We start from the raw sequence: 24,836 nt of genomic DNA on the forward strand, positions 1-24,836 counted from the left end.
TGGGGCCGTTATGGCCTATCTTTAGTATTGTGGTTAACATTGACAGGATTAATGTAATATTTGAAACGACATGTTCCATTTTCCCTATGTATTTTTTTGTTCAGACTCCCTACTACTGTTTTATTGACTGCAGGCAATCTATTTTGTATGGTATGATTTTATTTGTTGGAGAGATACAAGCTGCCCCTTTTCCACCTGTTAGTAAGTTTTGTAGCAGACTTCTTAATTGATATTATAGACGTTCTAAGGTAGACATGGTATTTTCAGTTAGACTGATTTCTTGTATTTTATCCACTGTTATAGGAGTTTGTTACCTTTGTTTTTTGATCGAAAATTAAAATGTGCATGCATTGTCGAAGTTTGTGAAGTAGAATTAAAAACCTTCTGGTTATTAATCTATATATATATATATTTGGATGTCCCATAGCAACGCAAGGGCATTCAGCTATCCTTGAAAAACAAGAACTGTCAAACCGCTCAAGAACCTGCCAGGTCAAGCCTCTCCCTCTGCTGTTTGGCACTGCCTACCCCCTCTCCCCCGAATACCGCGACAGGGAAGATCCGGTCCATCAAGAGAGACCGATGCTGTCGACCATTATGACGCATGGGAGATCTGCGACAGTGGAAACATGCTCCCCTTCGTGCCAACGACGCCTCGAGGTCACTGACACGGGTGACCCAGCGATTTGCCGCTGCCATCCCGAGCTACTTTGCCAACGTCGTGGGCGTGGGCTACTGGCCTTCCAGGTACTCGACCGCCGGGCTTATCGAATTGGGCCGCCACAGTGCTGTTGGCCGCCGCCGGTCTCGCTATAGATGGATCATGTGCCGTCGGCCATGCCAGCATCGCCGCCTACGTTTAACAAATCAGTTACCCATACGGTCCATGCATACCCACAGATGTTGGTGCGTTCACACTTCTCATGGATCTTTGTATTAGCCTGATAGTGTTGGGATCTCGAAATTTTGTTGTAGGTGAAGAAGGGATTCCTATCTCAAAATTCTGCTATAGGTGAAGCGCCTCCTGTAGGCCATGGAGATGACAGGCATGCATTGGGAGGCGGGCGACGTAAAGCGCTGGAAAGGAGTATTGTATTATGTATGGTCCTCCTTCGCTTTTTGGAAGGTTGTATAGTCGTTTTGATACATAAGATATAATTTCAGGTTCTACATACATATTGGTTTGAGATGTTTTCATTTTTTATTTCAATGAATAATGCAATCTGGATTTGTTTTATCATGCCAATTTGAGGCATTCTGTATGGGCTGGTTGGAGAAATATTATTTTTTGACGTACTATGTGTGAACATGTTGAAGGGGCATGACCATCAACGAGCTTGTGGCAGAAGTTTGAATGTGAGAAGCTCCTAACTTTTGTGTACTTAGTTTCAATCTATCAATCAAAGGGTAGAATGATTACACGTGCAGTTATTTTGATGTGAGCTTTGACGAGGGATGCCGATTGTTATGTTGAAGAGGCTAAAATCTTCCTCGGTAAGTGATGTGCATTATGCATCTGATAAAAAAAAGTGGCTTTAGGGAGTTGATTGTGCCCATGAGAGGTGGTCCTGATATTAGGCTTGCTATAACATGTCATATTTAACACGTAATGTTCTTTACCAATCAAATGTTCACGTTTTAGATTATAAAGAATGATGACCTCAAAGACAAAGAGCTCCAAGAACTCGGTTCTGAAACTTTTGGTTAGTCTGAGTAATGAAATGTGACCCTACTGGAAGTTCTACCTCATTTCAGTTCTTCTCTTTTCCATTTAATTATCATTTCATTCCAAGCTAACTGGATCACATACCTATATCTTTCAATGCAAGACTACACGAGGACTATGGTCTATGGGATATCAAGCTCCTTCAAATAATCCGCACCAGTTCTTCTGGAGAATAATGTGTATGCATGGTCTACAATGGAGTTTACAAGATAGATTCACTTACTCAAAGATTCAGCCTAACATTTTCCATAAGGATTATGTATGTTATACCAACTCTCAGTAATCTCTACTACTAATGTCTTAGTTGGTAGTCTTGCCTCACTCCACCTCATCCGACCACTCCTATCTTTCGCCCACCTTTGACATCATCACATCACAGCATTGGACTGGCCCATTAACGTGTATGTGAACGCAATCCTCCCATCGCCTGCCCTCCTCGCGATAATCCCGACGTCCTCGCGTCGCCGTCCTCTTCTCCCCAAACTCCTCTACCAGGGGGACTCCTCTATGACCCAGGCGGAGCGAACATTGTACGCAGGGGTTTTTGGCTTTCACCGGTTCGTTCTCTACCCCTCCTCCATGACTCCCTCGCCATCGATTTTTTTCGACCTCTAAATGCAATCCCTCCGTGGGGAAGTATGGTGCGAAGGAGAGAGGCCGCGATGGCGAAGGTGAGGTGGGCGTCATCCCGTTTTAAAGGAGAGGGCTCCAGCGAGAAATGTCTCACTACGGTGAAAACCGAGCAGAAGGGGAGGGTCCGACTGGAAAATATAAGGGTGTGTCAAGGGGTGGAGTTTTTATGTTGCTACACTAGATCGCGGGAACCTGCCGTCGACCTTGAGATTGGTGTATGAGAGACAAATAAGCTTCAATATCAATAATTTGTCTGATTCATTTATATACAGTATAGCCCGTAGCAATGCACGGGCGTTTTACTAGTTGGTGTAGAGGCTGAGTTTAATTGATATCTTTGTGATATTAATATATTCCCTTTTAGAAAAGATGATGATTTAGACACAATATGCACCCGGACGGATGGAGTAGATTAAAATAAAGTGCATTGGGACTGCGCTCCTCGAAATCATTAAGGATCCAAGATTCCATGTATACGTAGTGCTTGCCTCGCTGAATTATATGAGCAAAAATCTCGAGATTAAAGAACGTATATCTCGCGCGCTTGCAAATCTTTGCATTCCCATTTAAAATATATCCCAGCCTCTTGCTATTTATAAACGTATATCTTTGCAGTCCAACTATTTCTTTGTTTCTTTCTAGGGCTCCAACTATTTCTTACCGGAACCTTACACGCGACTAGAACTGAGTTTGTCAAGCAAGAGATTTGCCAATATGAGAGGGAGCAGCTCAGTGCAGGGGACGATGATATTCATCATTGGATGCCTTGTCGTGTGTGCACAGTGTAAGTACTATTTTATGCATCATCGACGTCATTAGCATCTCATGTTAATTTCTTGCAGTTAATTTTTCGAAACATGCATAACATATACGTCTGAGGTACTGCATACTGATGTTAAATATAATATGTAGGTGGCTCGATAATAAGCAAATGGTGGTCAACCAAGATGGTCATGCGGCGAACACAAGTAGCAACGCTACCATCGTCAAGTCGACGTCTGCAGGCGAGAGCAAGGTAACCTTGCAATTTTGCATCCGCCGTTTCTTTTGTCATTTGTCAGATGGGTACCATGGTACGTGCTACTGCTGCCAGCTTAATGGTGACCGGTGTTTTACGAGGCGGAGTCAGTGCCTAGACCACTGCCCTATCTGCAACCCTGAATGCCCACCTTCATTGGGGCCTAAGGGATAGAATTCCATATGCTCGATTAATTTGTTCGTCTGTAATAAAAGGCGCCTTATTTGGTTTGGGCAATTGGGTTCCAACCTAACATTGGAGGGCATCCCGCATGTTTCTGTGGAGATTCAGCAAGGCAGAATTTGATGAAAGGAATCCCCAGTAATTTGTTGTCTTGCATATTTAAAATGATAAAATCCTTTGGCCGTAGTGCTTTGGCATGGTCTACCCTTGACAGCCGCAATCCCGCCTTTAATTTAGGGCAATTCCCAATCAATGGTGCCACGCCCTGTTAATTTCTTCCCTCGCGTCCTCATGAGAGCCGCAATCCCGCCCTTTGATTATGGTGATTCCCGGCCCGTCAATTGTGTCATGTCTTCCTCGATAATTCTGAGATTAAATGCTCCATCGGTTAATTTCTTCCTCACCCACAAAAAAAATATATTTCTTCCACCTCTTTTGTATTTCAATTTTTTGTAAATTTTGAAGGACCCGGACTTCACATCTGATCCGAACGACTCGGTAGCCGCTTGATCAACATCGTGCACACCCCCTGCCGCCCGATTATTTTTCTTCTCCCGCGGCGACACTTCATCGATGTTCCACCACATTGCTTGCCGTAGCCGCCAGGAGCCCAGGAGCACCCTCTCTGAATCCCACGTTTCGGCACCGGTGCCCACCAATGAGCAGCTCCTCCGCCACCTGTCCCTCCCCTCCCTCTTCCCATCTCATACGTCTGTCTCATCTCTCGCTGCAGCTCGAGGAAGATCCAACTCAGTCACCGTGGATAATGGAGCCGAGCTCGACCCAGACCACCGCCGCGCTGCCGGAGCTTCCCACCACCGGATCCGACTCAGTCACCGTGGATAATGGCGAACCCATCCAACAAACATTGTGGTAACTTTTTGACCCGACAAACAAATTGTTGAAAAACATATCCTAGTTATTTTTGTGTAAAATAGCATGGTAATACAACATAGCTTAATATTTTGACATAGGTAAAAAGTTGTTGAACCCCATCGCTGGGGACTTTTTGTGTAAATAACATGGTAATATTCGTACCATAGATTTGATAACTTGCGTATGAACACCATGCTAACTTTGACCCTGGGGGTAGTTGATTTTTTTAACTGATAAGCCCGATAAATTCTATGTAAATCTCTACTCCGAGTGTCTCAGTACGTAAATCGTTTGTTCGTTCCCACCATCCCATCGATCTCCCCACCAGGCGATCCCTCGCCCCACCGATTTTTTCCTCCCACCGAAAACCAAGACCGGTTTTCATTCATGCATCACAAGAACCAAGCCAAACGTTCCATCCCCTTCCATATAAAACAACAAACCTTCCATCCTTCCCTTTCATTTACGACACAGATCAAATCAACTCATATGGAATCATCCTTCCCTCCCAGTCAGGAGAAGCTTCCATAAACAATAGTTTAATCAAATATTTTATATGGATACCAGAAATGGCCATCGGGTATTTCCGTGGGGTTGAACCCGATGAGATTGAAATCATAGGTCATACCGGTGTGTAGCATGCTGTAGAAGCGAATTGCTTGGTTGTTGTACGCAATCGCTTCCATCTTTGTTCCCTAATATTTTTTATGAATCATAACAATAATGAGGAAACAAAACTGTTTATCAAACATTTATTTTAAAAATGTGAGCAATAAAAATGCGGGCTATCAAGTAGTGATGATTAATGACTTACATGCTAATCTAGTAGTGTGCACTGAAGGTACAAGTTCCCATGTCATTCTCCTTGATTTGAGCCTTCCAGAGGACCCTCTTAGAGGTGATCGATCCATATGAGTTTACCATGGTCGTGGAGGAGATGGATTTCCTCTGTAGAAAGATGGAGACAAAAATGGTGCAGCAAAAAGATGGAGACAGAGATGGTGCTGCGGGGCTTTTTAATAAGCATAGTGGGCGGCGCGGAAATGAAAAATGGTTAAGAAAATTTGTTTTTGGGCGGGCGGCGCGAAAATGAAAAATGAAAATGGTCAATAATCGGATCTTTAATATTTGGCAACCTAGTGAAAATTGTGTATTTATCAAGGAAACAGACACTTCAAAATCGGTCTGTGATCAACCCAGCTGATTTGTGATTCGTGATTCACAATATATTTAATTCATGCAAATGTTTGATTTATGATCACTTGCCTTATCAAAACGAAACTTATTTATCACATGCGTATACAATCTCAAATTCTTGCCGTAATATATTAATTAGGGGAAATTGACTTTCTTCTTTGAGGATATTTTTAACCTTACTGATATTCTCATTAAGTTATTTTCCTTTTTCCCATTTATATTATGTGCACCTCTCGAATGACCAATTATTTAATGAGGCTTGGTTGGTTCGAGACGTGCATAAAGTAATCTATCCGTAATGATTTCTGTTGGTTCACTTTAAAAAAAAACTGACCGCGTCTGTTTTTGTAAGTACTGCAGCAAAAATTCAGTATGATATATACCGCAGTAACTTAAAAAACAATATTTTTTAAGCCAAACACTTGAAAGTATGCAGTACTAAGGCTACGCTTGGCAGCAAAGTATTTTCTTGAAGTTTTCGGAGAATACTCTAGCTTTTCTATAGACCCACAGTTTTAAATACTTTGACATGTTTGGTGTCCAAAAAGACTGAAGTTCTATAAACCGTAGTATTTCCAAAACTGTGACATTTTCGTTGTATCTAAAAAAGAGGTCCAACCTCTTCTTTTTCTAAAGAGAACACGAGAGAACGTCGTGGAGAGAGCTGCTTGCTACCTCCGATGTCTGAAAAAAAATATGTTTGAAAATAATAATATGTTATATGTCTATCTAGGAACGGTACCATGTATATTTTTGCTATCTAAATAGTTTGCGAGTAAGCACTTGTATCGCTGCTGCCATTGCTAAAACATGGCATGGGGCTGAGAACAAACATGCAACTTAAGACAATCTTCTGTTATTCTCAACGTGTAGTGATAAAAGAAAATGACAATATCATGTTTGCTGGGATAAATAAAAGAAAACTGAAAATCAAATTGTCATCGAGCATAAATAAGAGACAACAAGCAAATTAATAACCCTTCATTATTTGACTCCGAACGATTACATTGACAAATGCTCTTAAGGGGCAATGAAACAACTAACATACTAAGATATGTAAATAACACTGTAGACCTCCTCATGCTGGTCCTTTGAAGGTGGTGGTGTCTTCTTGTCGCATGCTTGGATATGCTTCACGACCATCTCCGTCAACTGATTTATTTGGTTAATCAAAGTCTGCAGCAACATGCTAGTATGTTGTTGTGCCTACAGAACCTCATAGTTGCTGGTACCCCAACTGTCTTTTCTCTCTGCATTTGACCCCGTGTCATGCTGGATATCCCAACCTGAGGGGACATGTGCATGAGGGATGTTCTGCACCTCACGACGTCGGATTAGGTTATCAAAGTGGTTTGTGGAAAGCATGGATGGGAATTGAATAGGCAAGGTTATGACATTACGCATTTTTAGTTTCTTACACTTTGGTGCGGATCCCTCACCAACATAACGATCTCGGTGCGGTTCTTCCTCATCTTCCAGTTGACCAAGATCATCAGGGTGAAGCCGCGTCGTTTCTTCCTGATCTTGATGGTTATCCTCAGCCCCATCGATGGTTATCCCTCACTTTGGTGCTTACTTTGACATGTCGTCATCCAACAGTTCCTCTGGCTTCAGCATTGATGGGGCTGAGGATAACCATCAAGATCAGGAAGAAACGACACAGCTTCACCCTGATGATCTTGGTCAACTGGAAGATGAGGACGAACCGCACCGAGATCGTTATGTTGGTGAGGGATCCGCACCAAAGTGTAAGAAACTAAAGATGCATAGTCATAACTTGCCTATTCAATTCCCATCCATGCTTTTCACAAACCACTTTGATAACCTAATCCGACGTCGTGAGGTGCAAAATATCCCTTGTGCACATGTCCCCTCAGACTGGGATATCCAGCGTGACACGGGGTCAAATGTAGAGAGGAAAGACGGTTGGGGTACTGAAGGAAATATGCCCTAGAGGCAATAATAAAGTTATTATTTATTTCCTTATTTCATGATAAATGTTTATTATTCATGCTAGAATTGTATTATCCGGAAACATAATACTCGTGTGAATACATAGACAAACTAAACGTCACTAGTATGCCTCTACTTGACTAGCTCGCTAATCAAAGATGGTTATGTTTCCTAACCATAGACATGTGTTGTCATTTGATTAACGGGATCACATTATTAGGAGAATGATGTGATTGACATGACCCATTCCATTAGCTTAGCACCCGATCCTTTAGTATGTTGCTATTGCTTTCTTCATGACTTATACATGTTCCTATGACTATGAGATTATGCAACCCCCGTTTGCCAGAGGAACACTTTGTGTGCTACCAAACGTGACAACGTAACTGGGTGATTATAAAGGAGCTCTACAAGTGTCTCCAAAGGTACATGTTGGGTTGGCGTATTTCGAGATTAGGATTTGTCACTCCGATTGTCGGAGAGGTATCTCTGGGCCCTCTCGGTAATGCACATCACATAAGCCTTGCAAGCATTGCAACTAATGAGTTAGTTGCGAGATGATGTATTACGAAACGAGTAAAGAGACTTGCCGGTAACGAGATTGAACTAGGTATTGAGGCACCGACGATCGAATCTCGGGCAAGTAACATACCAATGACAAAGGGAACAACGTATGTTGTTATGCGGTCTGACCGATAAAGATCTTCGTAGAATATGTGGGAGCCAATATGAGCATCCAGGTTCTGCTATTGGTTATTGACCGGAGACGTGTCTCGGTCATGTCTACATTGTTCTCGAACCCGTAGGGTCCGCACGCTTAAGGTTTTGATGACAGTTATATTATGAGTTTATGAGTTTTGATGGACCGAAGGAGTTCGGAGTCCCAGATGAGATTGGGGACATGACGAGGAGTCTCGAAATGGTCGGGATGTAAAGATCGATATATTGGACGACTATATTCGGACATCGGAAAGGTTCCGAGTGATTCGGGTATTTTCGTAGGTACCGGGGAGTTACGGGAATACGAGGAAGAAGCAATGGGCCTCAATGGGCCTTAGTGGGAAAGACCAGGAGGTGGCGCACGCCCCTCCCAAGCCCAGTCCGAATTGGACAAGGGGTTTGGGGCGCGGCCCCTCTCTCCCTTCCTTCCCCTCTTTCCCCCTTTCCCCCCCTTCTCCTAGTTGGACTAGGAAAGGAGGAAACCTACTCCAACTAGGAGTAGGAATCCTACTCCCTAGCGCGCCCCTCCTAGGGCCGACCTCCTCCCCCTTGCTCCTTTATATACGGGGGCAGGGGGCACCCCTAGATACACAAGTTGATCCACGTGATCATATTCTTAGCCGTGTGCGGTGCCCCCTTCCACCATAATCCTCGATAATATTGTAGCGGTGCTTAGGCGAAGCCCTGCGACGGTAGTACATCAAGATCGTCACCACGCCGTCGTGCTGACGAAACTCTTCCCCGACACTTTGCTGGATCGGAGTCCGGGGATCGTCATCGAGCTGAACGTGTGCTAAAACTCGGAGGTGCCGTAGTTTCGGTGCTTGATCGGTCGGGTCGTGAAGACGTACGACTACATCAACCGCGTTGTGCTAACGCTTCCGCTGTCGGTCTACAAGGGTACGTAGGTCGCACTCTCCCCTCTCGTTGCTATGCATCACCATGATCTTGCGTGTGCGTAGGAAAATTATTGAAATTACTACGTTCCCCAACAGGTACCAGCAACTATGAGATTCTGGAGGCACAACAACATGCTAGCATGTTGGTGCAGACATTGATTAACCAAATAAATCAGTCGACGAAGATGGTCGTGAAGAATATCCAAGCATGCGACAAGAAGCCGCCACCACCTTCAAAGGACCAAGCATGAGGAGGTCTATGATATGTCTCCGTCGTATCTATAATTTTTGTTTGTTCCATGCAAATATTATTCAACTTTCATATACTTTTTGGCAACTTTTTATACTATTTTTGGGACTAACATATTGATCCAGTGCCCAGTGCAGTTCCTGTCTGCTACATGTTTTTGTTTCGCAGAATATCCATATCAAACGAGTCCAAACGGGATAAAAACGGACCGGAGCTTATTTTTGGAAAATATGGAAAATTTGGAAGGAAACTCAACGCGAACCAGTACCCGAGGTGGTCACGAGGCAGGGGGGCGCGCCCCCCCTGGGCGCGCCCCCTACCCTCGTGAGCCCACCATAAGGCGGTTGACGCTCTTATTTTGCCGCAAGAAAGCTAATATTCGGTAAAAAAAATCACGGCAAAGGTTTCAGGCCAATCGGAGTTACGGATCTCCATATATATACGCGAAACGGAGAAACAGAGCCAGAGAGAACGCAGAAACAGAGAGAGACAGAGAGATAGATCCAATCTCGGAGGGGCTCTCACCCCTCCCACACCATGGGAGCCAAGGACCAGAGGGGAAACCCTTCTCCCATCTAGGGAGGAGGTCAAGGAAGAAGAAGAAGAAGGGGGGCCTCTCCCCCTTGCTTCCGATGGCGCCGGAGCGCGGCCGGGGCCATCATCATCACCGCCATCTTCACCAACAACTTCACCGCCATCATCACCAACTCTTCCCCCCCTCTATGCAGCGGTGTAACCTCTCTCTTAGCCGCAGTAATCTCTACTTAAACATGGTGCTCAACGCTATATATTATTTCCCAATGATGTATGGCTATCCTATGATGTTTGAGTAGATCTGTTTTGTCCTAATGGCTATTTGATCATCGTGATTGGTTTGAGTTGTATGTTTTATTATTGGTGCTGTCCTATGGTGCTCTCCGTGTCACGCAAGCGTGAGGAATTCCCGCTGTAGGGTTTGCAATATGCTTATGATTTGCTTATGGTGGGTGGCGTGAGTGACAGAAGCACAGACCCGAGTAAGTAGGTTGTTTGCGTATGGGATAAAGGGGACTTGATACTTTAATGCTATGGTTGGGTTTTACCTTAATGAATCTTTAGTAGTTGCGGATGCTTGCTAGAGTTCCAATCATAAGTGCATATGATCCAAGTAGAGAAAGTATGTTAGCTTATGCCTCTCCCTCAAATAAAATTGCAATAATGATTACGGGTCTAGTTATCGGTTGCATAGGGACAAATAACCTTCTTGTTGACAAAAGCTCTTTACTAAAACTAATTTAGTTGTGTCTTTATCTAAACAGCCCCTAGCTTTTATTTACGTGCTCTTTACTTTCTTGCAAGCTTACCCAAAAACAGCTACAAAGTACTTCTAGTTTCATACTTGTTTCCGGTAAAGCGAACGTCAAGCGTGCGTAGAGTTGTATCGGTGGTCGGTAGAACTTGAGGGAATATTTGTTCTACCTTTAGCTCCTCGTTGGGTTCGACACTCTTACTTATCGAAAGAGGCTACAATTGATCCCCTATACTTGTGGGTTATCAAGACCTTTTTCTGACGCCGTTGCCGGGGAGCAATAGCGTGGGGTGAATATTCTCGTGTGTGCTTGTTTGCTTTATCGCTAAGTAATTTTTATTTGCTGTTCTTAGTTGTTTTCTATCTTTAGTTATGGGTAGGAAACGCAAAATACCAAAAAATTAGTGGTACCTACTGGACCAATGGTTGAAGAACCACTCAAAATCTATCACACTGCTGAAGCTTATTACTTGGATCATCTTCGATCCCTATGTGCTCGTGCTGAAACCCCAACTAGATTAGTTGAGGGCAAATCTTTAGATGAGCATGCTTGTTATGTGCGACACCGAATATCTGAAAAAGGGGAAATTCTATTGTGTCAAATTCATCGTTTGCAATGCTATGCTTGGAATTTATGTTGGGAATATGATTTTTACTTGTTGTTCTGAAAACCCTAAGAAACACCTTCCCTACCAATGTGAGTTTATTGATAATGGAATCTTTATCTTCGTATGCTAAGGGTGTTTATAATTACTATGATGTTCAACAAATTGAAGAATTTGTTGCTTTTAAGGGTGCTTATGAAATTGCTTCGTTGATTGAAAAGTATGATGCTACTCTTTACAAATCTGAAAATTTTGCCATACTTCAATATTGTTATGAGAATTATGCTTCTAATGCCTATGTTAAACTATATATTGAGGAATACTCCGCTGTCCAAGAAGAGACTAATATTTTGCAGGAGTCTATGGAAGAAGAAATTGATAAATACTGTGAGCTCATTGGATGAAAAAGATGAGGAGGAGAGCGAAGAACAAAAGGAGGAAGAGCGGATTGATCACCCGTGCCCACCTTCTAATGAGAGTAACTCTTCAACTCATACATTGTTTAATTCACCTTCGTGCTTACCGAAGGATGATTGCTATGATGACTGTTATGATCCCATTGATTCTCTTGAAATATCCCTTTTTGATGATGCTTGCTATGCTTGTGGCCAAGATGCCAATATGAATGATGCTTATGGAGATGAACTTGCTATAGTTCCTTATATTAAACATGAAATTGTTGCTATCGCACCCACGCATGATAGTCCTATTATCTTTTTGAATTCTCCCGATTACACTATATCGGAGAAGTTTGCACTTATTAAGTATTACATTGATGGGTTGCCTTCTACCGTTGCACATGATGATTTTGATAGATATAATATGCATGTGCTTGCTGCTCCTACTTGTAATTATTATGAGAGAGGAACTATATCTCCACCTCTCTATGTTTCCAACATGATAAAATTGCAAAAACTGTTTATACTATGCATTGGCCTTTACTAGGTGTGCATGAATTGTTCTTTTATGACATGCCGATGCATAGGAAGAGAGTTTAGACTGGTCATTGCTTGATATATGTTGCTTGTGCTCACTACTTACATTACATCATGATATTCAAATTGGCTTTGATATACCTTGGGATCCGGGTGATTTCCACTACTTGAGCACTACATGCTAGCTTAATGGCTTTAAAGAAGCGCTACCAGGGAGACAACCAGAAGTTTTAGAGAGTCATTTATTTCTGTTGAGTGTTTCATATAGTTTAAAAACAACAAAAATAAGAGGGGGAACAAACTTTTTCAAAAAGGAAAGTGAAAGTGAAATAGACAAGCATTGTTGAAGTGGGCTAGCCTTGACTTTGTTCATGCTCACGGCAACTTTGTGAATCTTGATTAGAACTTTTCAACAAAAATAATTACCCTTGTACAATATTCATTATTTTATAAAAATAATGTGCCAAGTTTGCTTAGGATGTTTATTTGCTTGATGGTTTGTACGGTGCAGGACAGAAACTTTGGCTGTAGTGTGAATTTTAATTTTTTAGCTGGAACGCCAAATGGTTCTGATTCTTTTTGCACTGTCTTTCTGTACAAATTGTTTATTTTTCCTAATTTTGGCAGAATTGTTCAAGTATCAGAAGTATGGTGAATGTTCAGATTGCTACAGACTGTTCTGTTTGAGACAGATTCTATTTTTGATGCATAGTTTGCTTGTTTTGATGAGCCTATCAATTTATATCAGTGGATTAAGCCATGAAAAAGTTATATTACAGTAGACACAATGCAAAAACAAATATATGAATTGTTTGCAAAGTACTTAGAATAGTGATTTGCTTTATTATACTAACGGATCTTACCGAGTTTTCTGTTGGAGTTTTGTGTGTATGAAGTGTTCGATGATCGAGAAGGTCTCGATGTGAGAAGAAGGAAGAGAGGCAGCAGCTCAAGCTTGGGGATGCCCGAGGAACCCAAGTAAATATTCAAGGAGACTCAAGCGTCTAAGGTTGGGGATGTTGGGGAGGCATCCCCTCTTTCTTCAACAAGTATCGGTATGTTTTCGGATTCGTTTCGTTCATGCGATATGTGCAAGTCTTGGAGCGTCTTTTGCATTTAGGTTTTTATTTTTATTTTATGCACCATGCTGGTATGAGATGGTCCTTGGTTGATTTATAGAATGCTCTTTGCACTTCACTTATATCTTTTGAGTATGGCTTTATAGAATGCTTCATGTGCTTCACTTATATCATTTGAAGTTTGGATTGCCTGTTTCTCTTCACTTAGACAACCGCCATTTGTAGAATGCTCTTTTGCTTCACTTATATTTGTTAGAGCGTGGGCATATCTTTTGTAGAAAGAATTAAAACACTCTTGCTTCACTTATATCTATTTAGAGAGATGGCAGGAACTGGTCATTCACATGGTTAGTCATAAAATCCTACATAAACTTGTAGATTGATACGTCTCCGTCGTATCTATAATTTTTGATAGTTCCATGCCAACATTATTAACTTTCATATACTTTTGGCAACTTTTTATACTATTTTTGGGACTAACATATTGATCCAGTGCCCAGTGTCAGTTCCTGTCTGTTGCATGTTTTTGGTTTCACAGAATATCCATATCAAACGGAGTCAAACGGGATAAAAAACGGACGGAGCTTATTTTTGGAAAATATGGAAAATTCGGAAAGGAAAATCAACGCGAACCAGTGCCCGAGTGGTCCGAGGCAGGGGGGGCGCCCCCCTTAGGCGCCCCTACCCTCGTGAGCCCACCGTAAGGCGGTTGATGCTCTTCTTTTGCCGCAAGAAAGCTAATATTCGGAAAAAAAATCACGGCGAAGGTTTCAGGCAATCGGAGTTACGGATCTCCATATATATACGAAACGGTGAAACAGAGCCAGAAAGAACGCAGAAACAGAGAGAGACAGAGAGATAGATCCAATCTCGGAGGGGCTCTTGCCCCTCCCACGCCATGGGAGCCAAGGACAGAGGGGAAACCCTTCTCCCATCTAGGGAGGAGGTCAAGAAGAAGAAGAAGAAGGGGGGTCCCTCTCCCCCTTGCTTCCGGTGGCGCCGGAGCGCTGCCGCAGCCATCATCATCACCGCCATCTTCACCAACAACTTCACCACCATCATCACCAACTCTTCCCCCCTCTATGCAGCGGTGTAACCTCTCTCTTACCCGCTGTAATCTCTACTTAAACATGGTGCTCAACGCTATATATTATTTCCCAATGATGTATGGCTATCCTATGATGTTTGAGTAGATCTGTTTTGTCCTAATGGCTATTTGATGATCGTGATTGGTTTGAGTTGTATGTTTTATTATTGGTGCTGTCTATGGTGCTCTCCGTGTCGCGCAAGCATGAGGGATTCCCGCTGTAGGGTTTGCAATATGTGTATGATTTGGTTATGGTGGGTGGCGTGAGTGACAGAAGCACAGACCCGAGTAAGTAGGTTGCTTGCATATGGGATAAAGGGGACTTGATACTTTAATGCTATGGTTGGGTTTTACCTTAATGAATCTTTAGTAGTTGCAGATGCTTGCTAGAGTTCCAATCATAAGTGCATATGATCCAAGTAGAGAAAGTATGTTAGCTTATGCCTCTCCCTCTATAAAATTGCAATAATGATTACCGGTCTAGTTATCGATTGCCTAGGGACAAATAACTTTCTCGTAACAACAAACTCTCTACTAAACCTTACTTAGTCGTGTCTTTATCTAAACAGCCCCTACTTTTTATTTACTTGCTCTTTATTATCTTCGCATACCTATCCAAAACACCTACAAAGTACTTCTAGTTTCATACTTGTTCTAGGTAAAGCGAACATCAAGCGTGCGTAGAGTTGTATCGGTGGTCGATAGAACTTGAGGGAATATTTGTTCTGCCTTTAGCTCCTTCGTTGGGTTCGACACTCTTACTTATCGAAATATGCTACAATCGATCCCCTATACTTGTGGGTTATCAAGACCTTTTTCTGGCGCCGTTGCCGGGGAGCAATAGCGTGGGGTGAATATTCTCGTGTGTGCTTGTTTGCTTTATCACTAAGTAATTTTTATTTGCTGTTCTTAGTTGTTTTCCTATCTTTAGTTATGGGTAGGAAACGCAAAATACCAAAAAATTAGTTGTACCTACTGAACCAATGGTTGAAGAACCATCAAAATCTATCACACTGCTGAAGCTTATTACTTGGATCATCTTGGATCCCTATGTGCTCGTGCTGAAACCCCAACTAGCTTAGTTGAGGGCAAATCTTTAGATGAGCATGCTTGTTATGTGCGACACCGTATATCTCAAAAAGGGAAACTTTTACAGCATCAAATTAATACTATGCAATGCTATGCTTGGAATTTATGCTATTATTATGATTTTACTTGTTTTTCTGAAAACCCTAAGAAACACCTTACCTACCAATGTGAGTTTAGTGATAATGGAATCGTATCTTCGTATGCTAAAGGTGCTTATAGTTACTATGATGTTCAACAAATTGGAGAATTTGTTGCTTTTAAGGGTGCTTTGAAATTGCTTCTTTGATTGAAAAGTATTGATGCTACTCTTTACAAATCTGAAAATTTTGCCATACTTGAATATTGTTATGAGAATTATGCTTCTAATGCCTATGTTAAACAATATATTGAGGAGTACTCCGCTGCCAAGAAGAAACTAATATTTTGCAGGAGTCTATGGAAGAAGAAATTGATGAAACTGTGAGCTCATTGGATGAAAAAATGAGGAGGAGAGCGAAGAACAAAAGGAGGAAGAGAGGATTAGCTACCCGTGCCCACCTTCTAATGAGAGTAACTCTTCAACTCATACATTGTTTAATTCTCTTTGTGCTTACCGGAGGATGATTGCTATGATGATTGTTATGATCTCGTTGATTCTTTTGAAATATCCCTTTTTGATGATGCTTGCTATGCTTGTGGCCAAGATGCCAATATGAATATGCTTATGGAGATGAACTTGCTATAGTTCCTTAAGTTAAACATGAAATTGTTGCTATTGCACCCACGATGATAGTCCTATTATCTTTATGAATTCTCCCGATTACACTATATCAGAGACGTTTGCTTTTATTAAGGATTATATTGATGGGTTGCTCTTACTACCACACATGATGATTTTAATAGATATAATATGCATGTGCTTCTGCTCCTACTTGCAATTATTATGAGAGAGGAACTATATCTCCACCTCTCTATGTTTCCCACATGACAAAATGGCAAGAAACTGTTTATACTATGCATTAGCCTTTACTAGGTGTGCATGAATTGTTCTTTTATGACATGCCGATGCATAGGAAGAGAGTTAGACTTCGTCATTACATGATATATGTTACCTTTGTGCTCACTACTAAATTACTAATCATTGCTATTAAAATTGGCTTTGATATACCTTGGGATCCGGGTGGATTCACTACTTGAGCACTATATGCCTAGCTTAATGGCTTTAAAGAAAGCTCTGCCAGGGAGACAACCCGGAAGTTTTAGAGAGTCATTTATTTCTATTGAGTGCTTTTCATATAGTTTAAAAATAACAAAAATAAAGAGGGGAACCCAAAACTTTTTCAAAAAGGAAGGGAAAGTGAGAAAGACAAGCATTGTTGAAGTGGGAGCTAGCCTTGAACTTTGTTCATGCTCACGGAAACTTTGTGAATCTTGATTACAGAAACTTTTCAATAAAAATAATATCCCCTTGTACAATTCCATTGTATTATAAAAAATAATGTGCCAGGTTTGCCTTTAGGATGGTTTACAATTTGCTTGATGGTTTGTACGGTGCAGGACAGAAAATTTGGCTGTAGTGCGCGATTTTACATTTTTAGCTGGAACGTCAAATGGTTCTGATTCTTTTTGCACTGTCTTGCTGTACAAATTTTTTATTTGTCTAATTTTGGCAGAATTTTTCAACTATCATAAGTATGGTGAATGCTCAGATTGCTACAGACTGTTCTGCTTTAGACAGATTCTGTTTTTGATCTGTGCGTTGATGAACCTATCAATTTATATCAGTGGATTAAGCCATGAAAAAGTTATATTACAAGTAGACACAATGCAAAAACAAAATATGAATTGGTTTGCAACAGTACTTAGAGTAGTGATTTGCTTTATTATACTAACGGATCTTACCGAGTTTTCTGTTGAAGTTTTGTGTGGATGAAGTGTTCGATGATCGAGAAGGTTTCGATGTGAGAAGAAGGAAGAGAGGCAAGAGCTCAAGCTTGGTGATGCCCGAGGCACCCCAAGTAAATATTCAAGGAGACTCAAGCGTCTAAGCTTGGGGATGCTGGGGAGGCATCCCCTCTTTCTTCAACAAGTATCGGTATGTTTTCGGATTTGTTTCGTTCATGCGATATGTGCAAGTCTTGGAGCGTCTTTGCACTTAGGTTTTTATTTTTTTATTATGCACCATGGTGGTATGAGATGGCCCTTGGTTGATTTATAGAATGCTCTTTAGACTTCACTTATATCTTTTGAGTATGGCTTTATAGAATGCTTCATGTGCTTCACTTATATCATTTGAAGTTTGGATTGCCTGTTTCTCTTTACTTAGACAACCGCCATTTGCAGAATGCTCTTTTGCTTCACTTATATTTGTTAGAGCATGGGCATATCTTTTGTTGAAAGAATTAAACTCTCTTGCTTCACTTATATCTGTTTAGAGAGATGACAGGAATTGGTCATTCACATGGTTAGTCATAAAATCCTACATAAAACTTGTAGATCACTGAATATGATATGTTTGATTCCTTGCAATAGTTTTGCGATATAAAGATGGTGATATTAGAGTCATGCTAGTGGGTAGTTGTGGATTGAGAAATACTTGTGTTGAGGTTTGTGATTCCCGTAGCATGCACGTATGGTGAACCGTTATGTAACGAAGTCGGAGCATGATTTATTTATTGATTGTCTTCCTTATGAGTGGCGGTCGGGGACGAGCGATGGTCTTTTCCTACCAATCTATCCCCCTAGGAGCATGCGTGTAGTACTTTGTTGATGACTAATAGATTTTTGCAATAAGTATGTGAGTTCTTTATGACTAATGTTGAGCTCCATGGATTATACGCACTCTCACCCTTCCACCATTGCTAGCCTCTCTAGTACCGTGCAACTTTCGCCGGTACCATAAACCCACCATATACCTTCCTCAAAACAGCCACATACCTACCTATCATGGCATTTCATAGCCATTCCGAGATATTATTGCCATGCAACTTTCATCATCATCATATCCATGACTTGAGCATTCATTGTCATATTGCTTTGCATGATCGTAAGATAGCTAGCATGATGTTTTCATGGTTTGTCGTTTTTTGGTCATTGCTACGCTAGATCATTGCACATCCCGGTACACCGCTGGAGGCATTCATATAGAGTCATATCTATGTTCTAGATATCGAGGTGTAATATTGAGTTGTAAGTAAATAAAAGTGTGATGATCATCATTATTAGAACATTGTCCCATGTGAGGTTATCAAAATAAAGTGGCCAAAGAAGCCCCCAAAAAAAGAGAGAGAGGCCAAAGAAAGCCTACAAAAAAAGAAAAAAAGAAAAAAAGAGAAAAAGAGAGAAGGGGCAATGTTACTATCCTTTTACCACACTTGTGCTTCAAGTAGCACCATGTTCTTCATATAGAGAGTCTCTTGAGTTATCACTTTCATATACTAGTGGGAATTTTCATTATAGAACTTGGCTTGTATATTCCAATGATGGGCTTCCTCAAATGCCCTAGGTCTTCATGAGCAAGCAAGTTGGATGCACACCCACTTAGTTTCAGTTTGAGCTTTCATATACTTATAGCTCTAGTGCATCCGTTGCATGGCAATCCCTACTCACTCACATTGATATCTATTGATGGGCATCTCCATAGCCCGTTGATACGCCTAGTTGATGTGAGACTATCTTCTCCTTTTTGTCTTCTCCACAACCACCATTCTATTCCACTATAGTGCTATGTCCATGGCTCACGCTCATGTATTGCGTGAAAGTTGAAAAGGTTTGAGAACGTCAAAAATATGAAACAATTGCTTGGCTTGTCACTGGGGTTGTGCATGATGTGAGATTTTGTGTGGTGAAGATGGCAGCATCCAGACTATATGATTTTGTAGGGATAACTTTCTTTGGCCTTGATTATTTGAAAAGACATGATTGCTTTATTAGTAGGCTTGAAGTATTATTGTTTTTATGTCAAATGATAGACTATTGCTTTGAATCACTCGTATCTTAATATTCATGCCATGATTAGATATGTGATCAAGATTATGCTAGGTAGCATTCCACATCAAAAATTATCTTTTTTTATCATTTACCTACTCGAGGACGAGAAGGAATTAAGCTTGGGCATGCTGATACGTATCCGTCGTATCTATAATTTTTTATTGTTCCATGCCAATATTATCGAACTTTCATATACTTTTGGCAACTTTTTATACTATTTTTGGGATAACATATTGATCCAATGCCAGTGCCAGTCCTGTCTGTTGCATGTTTTTGGTTTCGCAGAATATCCATATCAAACGGAGTCCAAACGGGATAAAAACGGACGGAGCTTATTTTTGGAAAATATGGAAAATTCGGAAGGAAAATCAACGCGAACCAGTGCCCGAGGTGGTCACGAGGCAGGGGGCGCGCCCCCCTTAGGGCGCGCCCCTACCCTCGTGAGCCCACCGTAAGGCGGTTGACGCTCTTCTTTTGCCGCAAGAAAGCTAATATTCGGAAAAAATCACGGCGAAGGTTTCAGGCCAATCGGAGTTACGGATCTCCATATATATACGAAACGGTGAAACAGAGCCAGAACAGAACGCAGAACCAGAGAGAGACAGAGAGATAGATCCAATCTCGGAGGGGCTCTCGCCCCTCCCACGCCATGGGAGCCAAGGACCAGAGGGGAAACCCTTCTCCCATCTAGGGAGGAGGTCAAGGAAGAAGAAGAAGGAGGGGGGCCTCTCTCCCCTCGCTTCCGGTGGCGCGGAGTGCCACCGGGGGCCATCATCATCACCGCCATCTTCACCAACAACTTCACCGCCATCATCACCAACTCTTCCCCCCTCTATGCAGCGGTGTAACCTCTCTCTTACCCGCTGTAATATCTACTTAAACATGGTGCTCAACGCTATATATTATTTCCCAATGATGTATGGCTATCCTATGATGTTTGAGTAGATCTGTTTTGTCCTAATGGCTATTTGATGATCGTGATTGGTTTGAGTTGTATGTTTTATTATTGGTGCTGTCCTATGGTGCTCTCCGTGTCGCGCAAGCGTGAGGGATTCCCGCTGTAAGGTTTGCAATATGTTTATGATTTGCTTATGGTGGGTGGCGTGAGTGACAGAACTACAGACCCGAGTAAGTAGGTTGTTTGCGTATGGGATAAAGGGGACTTGATGCTTTAATGCTATGGTTGGGTTTTACCTTAATGAATCTTTAGTAGTTGCGGATGCTTGCTAGAGTTCCAATCATAAGTGCATATGATCCAAGTAGAGAAAGTATGTTAGCTTATGCCTCTCCCTCAAATAAAATTGCAATAATGATTACCGGTCTAGTTATCGATTGCCTAGGGACAAATAACTTTCTCGTAACAAAAAGATCTTTACTAAAACTAACTTAGTTGTGTCTTTATCTAAACAGCCCTACTTTTTATTTACTTGCTCTTTATTATCTCGCATACCTATCCACAACACCTACAAAGTACTTCTAGTTTCATACTTGTTCTAGGTAAAGCGAACATCAAGCGTGCATAGAGTTGTATCGTGGTCGATAGAACTTGAGGGAATATTTGTTCTGCCTTTAGCTCCTCGTTGGGTTCGACACTCTTACTTATTGAAAGAGGCTACAATTGATCCCCTATACTTGTGGGTTATCATAGATCGCTGAATATGGTATGTTTGATTCCTTGCAATAGTTTTGCGATATAAAGATGGTGATATTAGAGTCGTGCTAGTTCGAGTAATTGTGAAATTGAGAAATACTTGTTGAGGTTTGCAAGTCCCGTAGCATGCACGTATGGTGAACCTTATGTAACGAAGTCAGAGCATGAGGTGTTTATTGATTATCTTCCTTATGAGTGGCGGTCGGGGACGAGCGATGGTCTTTTCCTACCAATCTATCTCCCTAGGAGCATGCGCGTAGTACTTTGTTTTGATGACTAATAGATTTTTGCAATAAGTATGTGAGTTCTTTATGACTAATGTTGAGTCCATGGATTATACACACTCTCACCTTCCATCATTGCTAGCCTCTTCGGTACCGTGCATTGCCCTTTCTCACCTCGAGAGTTGTGCAAACTTCACCGGTGCATCCAAACCCCGTGATATGATACGCTCTGTCACACATAAACCTCCTTATATCTTCCTCAAAACAGCCACCATACCTACCTATCATGGCATTTCCATAGCCATTCTGAGATATATTGCCATGCAACTTCCATCATCATCATATACATGACTTGAGCATTTATTGTCATATTGCTTTGCATGATCGTAAGATAGCTAGGATGATGTTTTCATGTCTTGTCCGTTTTTGATGTCATTGCTATGCTAGATCATTGCACATCCCGGTACACCGCCGGAGGCATTCATATAGAGTCATATCTTTGTTCTTGTATCGAGTTGTAATATTGAGTTGTAAGTAAATAAAAGTGTGATGATCATCATTATTAGAGCTTTGCCCCGTGAGGAAAGGATGATGGAGACTATGATTCCCCCACAAGTCGGGATGAGACTCCGGACAAAAAGGAGAAAGGCCAAAAGAAAAAAAATAAAAAGGCCAAAAAAAAAGAAAAAAGAAAAAAAGAGAGAAGGGGCAATGTTACTATCCTTTTACCAGACTTGTGCTTCAAAGTAGCACCATGTTCTTCATATAGAGAGTCTCTTGAGTTATCACTTTCATATACTAGTGGGAATTTTCATTATAGAACTTGGCTTGTATATTCCTGATGATGGACTTCCTCAAATGCCCGAGGTATTCATGAGCAAGCAAGTTGGATGCACACCCACTTACTTTCCAGTTTGAGCTTTCATAAACTTATAGCTCTTAGTGCATCCGTTGCATGGCAATCCCTACTCCTCACATTGATATCTATTAATGGGCATCTCCATAGCCGTTCATACGCCTAGTTGATGTGAGACTTTCTCCTTTTTGACTTCTCCACATAACCCCTATCATCATATTCTATTCCACCTATAGTGCTATGTCCATGGCTCACGCTCATGTATTGCATGAAAGTTGAAAAGGTTTGAGAAACGTCAAAGTATGAAACAATTGCTTGGCTTGTCATTGGGTTGTGCATGATGTGAATGCTTTGTGTGGTGAAGATGGAGCATAGCCAGACTATATGATTTTGTAGGGATGAGCTTTCTTTGGCTATGTTATTTCAATAAGACATAATTGCTTGGTTGGTATGCTTGAAGTATTATTGTTTTATGTCAAAGGATAGATTATTGCTTTGAATCACTCGTGTCTTAATATTCATGCCATGATTAGACATATATCAGATTGCTAGGTAGCATCCACATCAAAAATTTATCTTTTTATCATTTACTACTCGGACGAGCAGGAATTAAGCCTTGGGGATGCTGATACGTCTCCGTCGTATCTATAATTTTTGATTGTTCCATGCAATATTATTCAACTTTCATATATTTTTGGCAACTTTTTATACTATTTTTGGACTAACATATTGATCCTAGTGCCCAGTGCCAGTTCCTGTCTGTTGCATGTTTTTGGTTTCACAGAATATCCATATCAAACGGAGTCCAAACGGGATAAAACGGATAGCTTATTTTTGGAAAATATGGAAAATTTGAAGGAAAATCAACGCGAACCAGTGCCCGAGGTGGTCATCGAGGCAGGGGTCCGCGCCCCCTACCCTCGTGAGCCCACCATAAGGCGGTTGACGCTCTTCTTTTGCCGCAAGAAAGCTAATATTCGGAAAAAAAATCACGGCGAAAGTTTTAGGCCAATCGGAGTTACGGATCTCCATATATACGCGAACGGAGTGAAACATAGCAGGGAGAACGCAGAACCAGAGAGAGACAGAGAGATAGATCCAATCTCGGAGGGGCTCTCGCCCCTCCCACGCCATGGGAGCCAAGGACCAGAGGGGAAACCCTTCTCCCATCTAGGGAGGAGGTCAAGGAAGAAGAAGAAGGGGGGCCCTCTCCCCCTTGCTTCCGGTGGCGCCGGAGCGCTGCCGGGGCCATCATCATCACCGCCATCTTCACCAACAACTTCACCGCCATCATCACCAACTCTTCCCCCCTCTATGCAGCGGTGTAACCTCTCTCTTACCCGCTGTAATCTCTACTTAAACATGGTGCTCAACGCTATATATTATTTCCCAATGATGTATGGCTATCCTATGATGTTTGAGTAGATCTGTTTTGTCCTAATGGCTATTTGATGATCGTGATTGGTTTGAGTTGTATGTTTTATTATTGGTGCTGTCCTATGGTGCTCTCCGTGTCGCGCAAGCGTGAGGGATCCCCGCTGTAGGGTTTGCAATATGCTTATGATTTGCTTATGGTGGGTGGCGTGAGTGACAGAAGCACAGACCCGAGTAAGTAGGTTGTTTGCGTATGGGATAAAGGGGACTTGATACTTTAATGCTATGGTTGGGTTTTACCTTAATGAATCTTTAGTAGTTGCGGATGCTTGCTAGAGTTCCAATCATAAGTGCATATGATCCAAGTAGAGAAAGTATGTTAGCTTATGCCTCTCCCTCAAATAAAATTGCAATAATGATTACTGGTCTAGTTATCGATTGCCTAGGGACAAATAACTTTCTTGTTGACAAAAGCTCTTTACTAAAACTAATTTAGTTGTGTCCTTATCTAACAGCCTCATATTTTATTAGGTGCTCTTTACTTTCTTGCAAGCTTAACCAAAACAGCTACAAAGTACTTCTAGTTTCATACTTGTTTCCGGTAAGCAAATGTCAAGCGTGCGTAGAGTTGTATCGGGTGGTCGATAGAACTTGAGGGAATATTGTTCTACATTTAGCTCCTCGTTGGGTTCGACACTCTTACTTATCGAAAGAGGCTACAATTGATCCCCTATACTTGTGGGTTATCAGTCTGCAATGTTATTTATATATCTTAGTATGTTAGTTGTTTCATTGCTCCTTAAGAGCATTTGTCAATGTAATCGTTCGGAGTCAAATAATGAAGGGTTATTAATTTTCTTGTTGTCTCTTATTTATGCTCGATGACAATTGTGATTTTTAATTTTCTTTTATTTATCCCAGCAAACATGCTATTGTCATTTTCTTTTATCACTACACGTTGAGAAAAACAGAAGATTGTCTTAAGTTGCATGTTTGTTCTCAGCCCCATGCCATGTTTTAGCAATGGCAGCAGCGATACAAGTGCTAACTCGCAAACTATTTAGATAGCAAAAATAGACATGGTACTGTTCCAAGATAGACATATAACATATTATTATTTTTCAAGACATATTTTTTTCAGACATCATAGGTAGCAAGCAGCTCTCTCCACGACGTTCTCTCGTGTTCTCTTTAGAAAAAGAAGAGGTTGGACCTCTTTTTTAG

Source organism: Triticum urartu, chromosome 7, assembly GCF_003073215.2.
Source record: "Triticum urartu cultivar G1812 chromosome 7, Tu2.1, whole genome shotgun sequence".
Lineage (NCBI taxonomy): Eukaryota > Viridiplantae > Streptophyta > Magnoliopsida > Poales > Poaceae > Triticum > Triticum urartu.